The sequence below is a fragment of the Micromys minutus genome, assembly GCF_963924665.1.
Source record: "Micromys minutus genome assembly, chromosome: 1".
Classification (NCBI taxonomy): domain Eukaryota; kingdom Metazoa; phylum Chordata; class Mammalia; order Rodentia; family Muridae; genus Micromys; species Micromys minutus.
The window spans coordinates 161,911,904-161,923,054 of record NC_137969.1 but is presented as its reverse complement, the minus strand read 5'-3'; positions in this window follow the sequence as shown (position 1 = coordinate 161,923,054).

Below are 11,151 nucleotides of genomic sequence, written 5' to 3'. Positions count from 1 at the left end.
TGTAGAACACTCAGAACTGTGTCATTTTCTCTCAGGGAACTTTCTGTCTCCTGGTTGTAGGCTAGAATGTGGGCAGGACGAAGTTCCTGTTACAGAGTTCCAGAATCAGGGCTCAGGAGGGTGACTTGGTGCAGAGGTGGGAATGTGTGGGAATCATGCTGGGCCCTGCTTGAAATTGTGTGAAACAGGTTTTATGCTGTGCCTTGCCCTGGGGGACTCCAGCTTACAGGGCAACATTGGCTCCCATTTGAATACAAAACAAAGGCAGAATGATTCTGTGTCTTTGTGCATTCGGACAACACAACATATACAAAATAAACCATGAAACAGAGACTGATAACGTAACCGTACAGGTAAAGAAAAACCTTGAGACTTACTGGAGTAGCTGGGGAACACATGGGCACATGGGTGTATTAGAACCATTAAAGAAAGTCTGAAACCAGGCCTGTGAGCTTGGTAAAAACAGAAGGTCTTTGAAAGACACAGCAGCCTGGAAATAAGAGGCACAGGGTGGCACTGGTGCCAGGGCTTAGCTTATGGTCTCCGGTTTCCTGTCCACTCATCTATTTGTACCGTGCCTTGAGGGTTGCAGGTCATATGTGTGGACCTGTGGCTCAGCTCTGTGAGCCGCCACCTGGGTGTATTCGTATCCAGCCTCATGCAGCGACTCCCTCTGCATTAATATCAGTTCTCTACCTCAGCCTCTTTGAACCCTGTGGCCTCTTAAACTCTTTGTAACACACACACACACACACACACACACACCCTTCATGTGAAATATAATGTGGTCTGAGAGTTCAAACTCATTAAGACTAGATATAAAGTAAAACCAAGACTACTCAATAAACTGTAATCAATGAAACAAAGATAGCTCGTGTGTTGCAGTAAATATAGAAAGGATGGCTTAACGTTTTTATCGGCCCCTATGGTCTCACTCCGCCAACGCTGCTCTAGTGCAGAGCTGAGTGCACACATTTGGCCCCCACACCACTTGGCACTCCAGGCCACTTCTAAGAACTCAGGTATGGTTTACTCCATCGCCCCTGTTGTTTCTGTTCTGGCTGCATATGACCGCCCCGGCATGTTCCATTTCTCCACCACCTGGTACAAACATGACTCCAAAGCCCGGTAGCTTTTCAAGCAGGTTTATATATTAAACTCTCAATCCACAAACCCTCTACACAACAAGCTTACATCCAGTGAACAAAGATACAAACTGCCCTTCTATATGAGATAAAAAGACCTATAGAAACCCTTAAAAATATTCATATCTACCTATCTCCAATTAAGACCACCTGGATCTAGATCCTCCTTCTCCAGCTCCATCTTTATTTCTCTTGGAATCTCCTCCTCTCCTCCTCTTCCATTTTCCTAGCCTTTTCTCCACCTACCTCTCCACTGTCCAATCCTGTATCACCTTAACATCAACCCACACTTGTGCATTTCTTATTCTTCAATAAATTCTGACATTGTGGGAAGACACAAACAAATCCATCTATGTTTTTGACGTAGCACGTTCATGACCTAATGGCTTTCCTTGACCATTATTACCTGATGCCCTACCTATTCTGAGAGGTGACATGATTCAACTATATAGAAGGACCTCACTTCTGTGGGCCGCAAGGCAAAGCCCCACAACCTATTACTTGGAATCCAAGGTCTAGATTTTCCACACCTACAGCCGAAGCTCTCTGGGCTGAGATCTCATGGTAAGATCAGTCTCATGGTTACAAGGACCCCTTCCAAGGCAGCGATGGCACAATTCTTGACACTCAGACAACTAGGCAGTTCCCCCCAGAGGCTCCTGAGGTGTCCCCACTCGGTATCTGTGTCCTGAAGAAACATGTCAAGGAGGTGAAGGAGTTCTGATGTACAATGCAAGAGCCTCAGCAAAGTTGCAAGGAACGAAATGGAGAAGTGGCTGAGTTTACTGAGGGCAGGCCATGAGCCACATTCCCAGCCTATATAATCTAGTCCACGCTTCTTACTGTCCTCTGAGCAATATGGCTTTCACCATTCCACAGGAGCGGAAACTGAGGCTTGGGAAGGGCCCTGCTCTATGCTGACCCGTGGGGTGAACACTCAAAGACAAACAATAGCAAAGTCCACCTGGAAGAATTGAAGTTTAGTGCCCTAGTCATGCTGGAGGCCACCCTAGTCACTCACAGGGACATTCCTAATTGCACTGGGGTGGGGGGTTGGGGTGGTGATGGCAGCTTCACTTGAGTACAGGAAACTCCACAGGACACAGCTGAAGCTTCGTGGCCACCAGATACAGGCTGTGTCAGGGAGAACAAAGGGGACTTTCCCCAGCATTCACACGCACGATTGTCCTTCCCTCCTGTTACACACCAGCCAAGCTCGAGTGAGCATCCTGGAGATGGTGGGTGGACACCAGACATTGGGCAGCTCCAGGAGCTCTCTCAAGGCCAGCATCAACCTCTGAGCTGATTGTAGAAGGAGCGTTTTCCTGAGGCCGAAGAGACAGGGCTTTCCCAGCCCCCGAGGATGAGGTCATCCTCTGTTTCAGACTGAACTAAAAGAAAGATCCTTAGGCTTAAAGAAGCTGAGCCAGAAGAGAGCCTGCATGACTCATCCATAGGCCAAGCACAGGGGGGGGGGGCTTCCGGCCCTCAGAAGACGTAGACATAGAGGTTATTATTCCCTCCGGAAGCCCCTGAGGCACAGCAAGCTCAATGGGGTCATTTGTACGTTCTTCCCAGTTATCCGTCAGTCAGAGTCCTCTAGGCTGCCTGGGTCCAGGGGAAGACTCAACATTCTGTCACCCACCCTGGGAACACACCCCTCCCCAAAGGGCAAATCAAGGCCTGGCCTGAGAGGCAGAAGCTTAGCTCTTAGGCACATTAAGATTCTAAGACTAGGGAGAAGGCTTAGGGGGTAAAAGGTTTGCTGAGCAAGCATGAGGGCCTGAGATGGGATCCCCCCCCCCCCCCCCCGTAAAAACTAGGTGTGGCGGCAGCTTCAATAATCCAACCCAGGACTGGGTGGGAAAACAAGAGGATCCTGGGGGCTCCCTGCCTAGTCAGTCCAGCCAAAATGGTAAGCTCCAGGACTTTGTTTCAAATTACAAGGTAGAGGGCAATAAAGAAAAGCATCCAATGTGTTAACCTCTGGCCTTCACAGGTTCTTGTTAGCATTCTAAACTCCACCCACAGTTACCTGGCAACAGCCAGGTGTGCCCAACACTATAAAAAGGGCTGCTTGCCCTCTCCTCACTCTCCTGTTCTCTTCTTGTTCTCTTTACCTCTTGCTCTCTTACCCTCTTCCCTCTTTGTCCCTTCTCTTCCCATTTCCTTCCCCCCTCTTTCTCTCCACATGCTCATCACCAGCCTTCACTCCTCCCCTCCCTTCCCCTCCCCTCTCTCCTCTCCCCTCCCCTCTCCTCTCCTCCCCTCCCCTCCCCCTTCCTTCCCCCTCTCCTTCTCTCTCTCTCTCTCTCTCTCTCTCTCTCTCTCTCTCTCTCTTTCTCTCTGCCCCTCTCTGCCCCTACTACCCTCTTAACTCCCCTCCCCATACCCTGAATAAACTCCATACTATACATGTCCTGTGGCTGGTCCCCCCGGGGGAAGAGATGCCTCAACATGGGTCCGCTGGAGGCACCCCCTTCTCCCATGCCTCACCACACCTCCATAGAACATATCCCTACTCTCTTTATCTTTTTATAAACATATCACATAATGCTCTCGAGTGCTTGTGCACAAGCTTGCACACACACACACACACACACACAGATAATGGATCTGAGCTATCAAGGTGCAGACCGTGACCGGCTCAGGCTTTGAAGCCATGATGACTCTGTGCTTAGTCTTCCTTTCCTATCTCAGTATCTCACTCCCAATCTTCAGGCCAATGGAGGAAGCGGCCCACTCCAGTCAGAACGTCTGAGTGTTACCAGGACTCACTCAACCCTGTCTACCCCAGAACTGGCTCCCTCCTCAAGGACACAGTACCAGGGGGACACAGCTTAGTGTGGATGTACAGAGGCCAGCGAGCACAGCTGAGCACAGAGGTGGGCATTAGGCAGGACGACTGAGGGGCTGCCCCAGCTTTGTTAGAGGCTTGGGGGGTGCGTGGAGGGCGAAGACACAACATATCTTAGAGAGTAGAAAGGAGGGGAGAACGTTCGGTGGGTAAAGTAATTTGCTGAGTGTGAGAAATACAGAATTGCCATGGTATGCTGACCACAAATGTCCAGCCTTAGTGAAAGATGCTGTCTCAAAGCAGTACAGTGGCTGGTGATAGAACAGGACACAGTGTCTGCCTCTGCCCCTCACACGTTTACTACACACCCAAAGGAAAAAATAATGATAGAGAGAAATCCAAGTGACTAACAAGCTCACTAAGTGATAAACTGAAGAGACACACATTGCAACAATGGGATGTTATTTTAAACAAGCAAACAAACAAAACCAAGCCAACTAACCAATCAACCAAACAACAACAACCACAAAACCTTCTAAGATAATCATACATGCAAAGTTATGGGGGGAAGGGGGATCATTGGAGCAGAGACCCGGGCAGGCAGGTGATAGGCAAAATGGCACTTTGCAGTAAAGATCAATGTTTGCTGGGTGATGTGTACATGCCTATAATCCCAGCCCTTGGGAGACAGAGGCAAGATCTTTATGAGTTCCAGGTTAACCTGGTCTACAGAGTGAGTTCTAGGACAACCAGGAATACATAGAGAAACTCTGTCATAAACAAACAAACAAACAAACAAACAAGCTGTTGGGGGTGTTTTTGTGCACCGTGTATCCATATGCTGATTTCTGTACCCTGAGATCTGGTGGCAGTTCAGACTTTTGTAAGGCACAGTATTTTGTAAAGCATTGTTTGCCATCATCTGATTGGTTAAATAAAGATCCGAATAGCCTATAGCTGGCCGGGAGAGGATAAGGGAGAGCTTCCGTGCTTGGCCCAGAGAGGGTCTCAGGTGGGACCCGGGACAACAGCACAGTAATGAAGGAGACGGCAGAGGGGGTCTGAGACGGCAGGTAACAGGACACATGACTGGGAGGTAGGCCAGGCCCATTGCCAAGTTAGAATAGCTTAGTTTCTGCTCAGCTACGGTGCCAGGAGTTTATAATAAATATAAGGTCATTATTTCAGAGCAAGGGTAGGCAGAGAAAAGCCCACACTTTTACAACAAACGAACAAACAAAAAAATTCTCATGTAAATCCAGATGTGCAGGTGTTGTGGAAGGGAATTCTGTCCCTTCTAGGTCACCCCAAGGATGGTTCCACTGAGGCCAGAGCCGTACCTAAGTGTCTTGTATAGATGCCACCAAGGCCCGGTGTGCACACCTTTCTTAGCTTTCAGGTTCCCAGCCCCAGGGACGGCACCAGACACCAGGGCCTGCCCTCTGCTCAGCTGCGGACTCTAGTTGGAGGAGAGTTTTGGGCCAAGGCTGAAGGCCTGGAGGAGATAAACTGTTTCAAGCTTTCAGGCTCCAGTACGACCTTAGGAAGCCTTCCTCCCCCCTGCCTGTTCCAGTGTCATAAGATGTAACAAATTACTGCAAATTTAACAGCTCAGGAAAACACCTCTGCTTTCTCACAGTTCTTCAAGGCCGGGAGTGTGGACATAGCTTATCTGGATCCTTTTGCACAGTGTCACATGAAACTGACACTATTTGCTGAGCTGTGATCTGGTCTGGAGACTCTTGTGGGAAAGGACCTATGTCCACACTCATGAATTCTTCTGCAGTGATGGGAGGGGCTAGTTGGAGGGGAAGCAGATGGAAGCTGCCTTGGGGTCCCAGATTTTGTCTGTAGCTTCTCTCCAAGATGGCTTTATGGAATGGCTCCCTGTTTAGGAAGGGTCAGCTTCTCTTGTAAGGTTTCTTCCATGTTAGAGACAGATTCATGGAGAAGGGTCTGCTTTGGTGAATTCAAAAGGCCTTAATTACACAGGCAAAATCTGGGGCTGGAGAGATGGCTCAGGTTGCTCTTCCAGAGGTTCTGGATTCGATTACCAGCACCTACATAGCAGCTCACAGCTCTTTGTAGCTCCAGTTTGAGGGAATCTCACATTTTCATCCAGACATCCTCAAGAGATGGCTTCCTCCAGAGTCTGTGGGGATGCCATTGCATGCTGGACCAACAAGATGCAGGGCCTAGAGTAGAAAAATGCAGGTTAGGTAGGGCCTGGTGGGAGGGCTGGCTGTTTACCCAGGTTAGGTAAGTGAGAGACAGAGAGAGCCAGCCCTGCGTTTGCCAGTGAGGGCCTCTGAATTTCCTTTATTCCAGCTGAGAAGAACCCCCACCCCCAGCACCTCAGTCTTCACATTAGTCTGGAGTACTGTGTATCAGTCCGTGAGAGTGTCAAAGCTTCTTAAGGCTCAACTAAGGGGTAATGAGGCATCCTAACTCAGGGTCAGTGGAAGACTGTCATGGGCAGATGTGATCTCAGGCCCCTCACCCACCCATGGAACTCAGACCCGAGAATGGGATTTCATACCAGGTCAGAATTTCCAGGGCCCATGAAACTGTTCTGACCAGGGCTACTCCCAGGCTGTGGTTCCCGGACTTTCTCCATGACTTCTCTTAGAGCTTCCAAGCCAGCTGTTGTAGGCATAAAAAGCAAGTACATGCCAGCTATGGGGTAGGGGTGGAGGAAGTCCTGATTTCCACATTGTCTCTCACAGAGATGGTGGGATTTCTTTTCCTAAAAGCCCTCAGTACAAAAAGTGTTTTCAAAAACTGGGACCAAACCCTCAGGCGAGCACCCATCACAATATGGGTACCTCAGAGCCATTAGTGCTAAACCACCTACACTGAGCAACACGGTTTTCCTGGCAGATTCAAGGGCACCTAATGGGCAGGCAACTGTTGAAACCGGGCCAGCTATGCCCACACACTGCCCTGTACAGTTGATAGTGAATCAGACGGCTTGTCCAGTCTGACCACCCTCACGAGTCAAGCAAGGTTGTGTGGGTCTGGCATTTCCAGTCTGTGCCCTGGAGTTTCTGATTCCACTCAGAGTCAGTACCTGCCTCACAGACTCAGGCTGCATTACGTTTTAATCCTGATCATATGGTCATTCTCTGCCCTATCAGATGAGGGGATTTCTTTTGGGGTTGTTAGAGATTTGCTATTAAATTTCTTCGTATAATCAAAAAATGGACAAAGCTGGGTCACCCAGAGAACCGTTGGCTTAGTGTGGAACATGGGGGTTACATCCCTACGGTGGCTGAACCTTTGTAACTGGAGGTTATTTGGAGGTGTTCCAGGTTGCATTGTCCAGATACTTTGTGTCTGGAACAAAGAAATGAGGTGACACACAGGAAATCGGGCCTCCCTTGTGCAGGTTTTCAAGCCTTGTTGATTAAAACCGTTTTAACGTGAACTCAGAAGCAAACTTTAGAATCACTTTATTTGGGTTTGAGAGAAAAAAACCACATTGTAGACAAGATGTGCAGCTCTGGGAGGAGGGAGATGGAGATGGGGAAGAGAAGACAGCAGCGGAGGCCTGCAAGCAGTGTAGACAAGCAAAGAGGGCGTGTTTTAAGAATAAGAGAGCAATCGCTGAAGGTTAGTAGGGCATGTGTGATTGGGCTTCTGGTCCTTTTGCAAAGAAGAGATAAAAAGAGAAAGAGGGAAAGAAAAGCGCCTCAGAATTAGAACTCAGGAGTAGGCAGGCTCAACAGTGGACTTCTGTCAGTAATTACCTGGAGGGAGGAGCTTGCTGGGTAAATACATTATCTCATTAAGGAATAATTATTTCTCCCCTCTCAGCATGACATCAGGGGTGATCTCTGCCAGCTGACTGATTGACAGGCCTAGTTAGAGTAACTATTCAGAGAGCCAGTGGTAGAGTAATATTGTAATCTCAAGTAATGAGTAATAATACTGTAATCTCTGGAGCAAGAATTGAATGTCATGTCTCCAACTGGGGGGCTGGAGGAGGGACTCAGATTCTGTCAGCAAAGCCCTGGTACTTCCTTCCACCTATTCATATGATTATTTATCGAGAACAGGTTTCTCGGTGTAGCCCTTGGTTGTCCTGGAACTTGCTCTGTAGACCAGGCTGGCCTTAAAGTCAGAGTTCTATCTGCCTCTGTCTCCCGAGTGTTGGGATTAAAGGCGAGCACCACTGCCTGGTTTACTATTAATTATCCAGTCCGGGTATCTCAGGGTAACCCTATCTATTCGGTAACTCTCTATGCAGATAGGGGCTGGGATTAAAGGCAGGTGCTACTGTGCCTGGCCTCGTGTGATACTTTCTTAAATCTTAAGGAAGCGGCATTAGGATGCTTCCTTTTCTGCAAGTTGGAGTGTTGTTGTGGAAGTGAAAGGTGCAGTGTAAACCTTACCAGAAAGGAAGAGTCTGACCTTAATTGTCTTCATGCTTCCTAATGCAGGTCTAGCTACCTAACACCTGGAAGGCGACACTATCATCCTTAGAGAATTTGTCATGGGATGACCTGACCCAGGCAAGCTTGTAGGAGAGAAACTGCTCTCGGTTCTGGACCCAGGGGCAGACCTCTCTCTGTGTTCATGGACTGGCCAGGGAAGACCTTGACTAACCAGTCACCCTACAACTATTTGGCTCTCAGCTTTGGTCCCCGCTGACTAAGCTTGCCTGCTCCCCTCCCTTGAGGCCAGAACTTGATCTTAGAATTCCCTCATCTCTACCTTCCACCTCCACAGGCAGCATAGACTCTCTATGTAGGGGTGGGGGGGGTGAGCTAGGAAACAGCAGGAGCACAGTACACCCCCACCTCCCCAGCCTGGTCCCAGGCCAGTCACTGTTGCTTATAGAAGTGCCTGGCTTAGTGGTTAGGCCAGCTGGGAACTCACCTTTCCAGTGAGGAATTCACCCCTGGGAAGGGGAATCCTACGATTACACATTCCTGAAGACTGAGTCATGCTTGGCGGGGGACCAAGCTTCTGGAATGTGTTTGGGTCACTGGGCTTCAGGGAAAGCAAAGACTTCTGCTTACTCTGCATCAGGCTAGCCTCAAGGCCAACAAAGGCTGAGTGCTCCTTTCAAGGAGGAAAGGCCCAGGCTGAAGCCACTAGGACAGTGGTTTTCAACCTGTGGGTTATGACCTCTTTGGGGTCAAATGACCCGTTTCACAGGGGTCCCCTATCAGATGTTCTGCAAATCAGATGTTTACATTATGGTTCTTAAGAGTAGCAAAATTACAGTTATTAAGTAGCAGCAAACATAATTTTATGCTTGGGGGTTCACTAGAACATGGAAAACTGCAGATCACATCATGGGGAAAAAATTAGGAGGGGCAGACCAGGCAGGGCCTTTCCTACAGTAGTCCTGGAAAAGGAGCCACTTCTCATTCTCTCCTGTCGCAGGCTTCCGGAGGTCATGGTTTCCTGAGGTTCTGGCCTTTCTGGTTCCCCTCAGAATATAGCCATTCGTTCTGAGTCCTTTGCCCTGGTCCCATCCAGGTGTCTGATGTATGTATAGTCCTTGTTTTTTGATCTATGTCCGGCAAGGACCGCTGCTGGGGAAACAAACTGAGGTCTTGTCAAAGGGCCTAAGTATTGTGCTGGGTTTTCACTGAGTAGCCACATGCTCTGGCTTGTTGGGACAGTTCTGGGCCACTAGGGTGTGTGGAGAAAGCTATAGCTCCTGTTTTAAGGGAATGAGATGATTTATTCTCAGTCAAACATGAGTGACCATGGCCTAGGTAGATTCAGGTGGCCCCTGAATGTGTTCCACAGTGGAAGCAGTTACATGAGCATTTATAGTCACAGAAGGACAATACAGATGAGGATGGCAGACAGATATGTCAAAGCAAAGTGGGTGGCTCTCCAGTACAGGTTTCAGATGTTCTTCGATGACATTCTTAGATTTTAGCCTGGTAGAGGACAGGGATCTGTTAAATTGACACATTCCAAAGGTTTTATCTGATAGTTAAGGGTGTTGGATCAGACCAGAAGTAGACAATGAAAGGCTACCAAAAGCACTTACAGATAGTCTGAGATAACTCCAAATCCCTAACATTCCAGGTCTCCACAAGCAGGAAGTGAGCACTCTGGGGTCTTTTACGTAGGTGTGGCTGTTGGGATTCTGTAAACCCCACCCCTCAGTTACCTAGCAACAGCCAGATATACCCCACCCTTCAATTACCCAGCAGTAGCCAGGTATGCTCTGCCCCAGTGACCTGACACTATAAAAGGAGCTGCTTGACCCCTCCTCTCTTTCTTGCTCTTGTGCTCTTGCAGCCTTGCTCTCCGACCCCTACCCCTCCCTCTTCCCTTCCCTTCCCCCCTCTCCCTCCACGTGCTCATGGCCGGCCTCTACTCCTCTACTCTCTCTCTCTCTCTCTCTCTCTCTCTCTCTCTCTCTCTCTCTTTCTCTCTCTCTGCCTCTACCACCCTCTTAACTCTCCCATGACCTGAATAAACTCTATTCTGTACTATTGGCTGGTCCCTCAGGGGGAAGGGGTTCCCAACATGGGCCCCACAGAGGCATCTCCCTTGCCTACCACTCTCTTCATCCTTCTCCTAACAATATTTCCATTATACCACTGAGGAACTGAGGTTATGTGAAATGACTTGACCAAGACCACGCAGTCAACAAGGGACACATCTGGAAGTTGTTGGAACTCAGCTCTTGACTTTGAAGGTCTCTTGCTAGGCAGCCAAGTAAACTTCCTGAGATTCTTTGCTTGACTGGGTCTCTCCAAATGCTATAAAAATGGAGTTCTGTAGTTAATACTATTCCCAGTCCCTCCCCTTGGTGCTTAGTTCTTTTCCTCTACTGGAGAAGCAGTTTGGTCACAGGTTCTTTGCACAACACAAGAAATGTCACCGTGTCTACCATGTGGTAGATGTTGTACAGGGTCCCATTGCTGGATCTCCATACCAACCCTGCCATCTGGGTGAAAGGAAACTTCTAGAAGGGAGAGGCAGGGCAGATGCTGATACCCAGGCATGACAGCTTTCTGTAAGTGAACTCTCTGTAATGAAGGATGCTCTGTGGGGCTTGGCAATGGAGTCCTGTTCTGGCCCTAAGGGTTGGGGCTCTTCTGGTTCCAGAGTAGAGACACAAATGGCTTCATTTCTGTCATGTATGAACCCCTAGACTTCTCTTCCTACCGGGGAGTTGGGCCCTCTACCCTCTGAGCTGATCTTCATAACACATTCTCCATGAAAAAGACT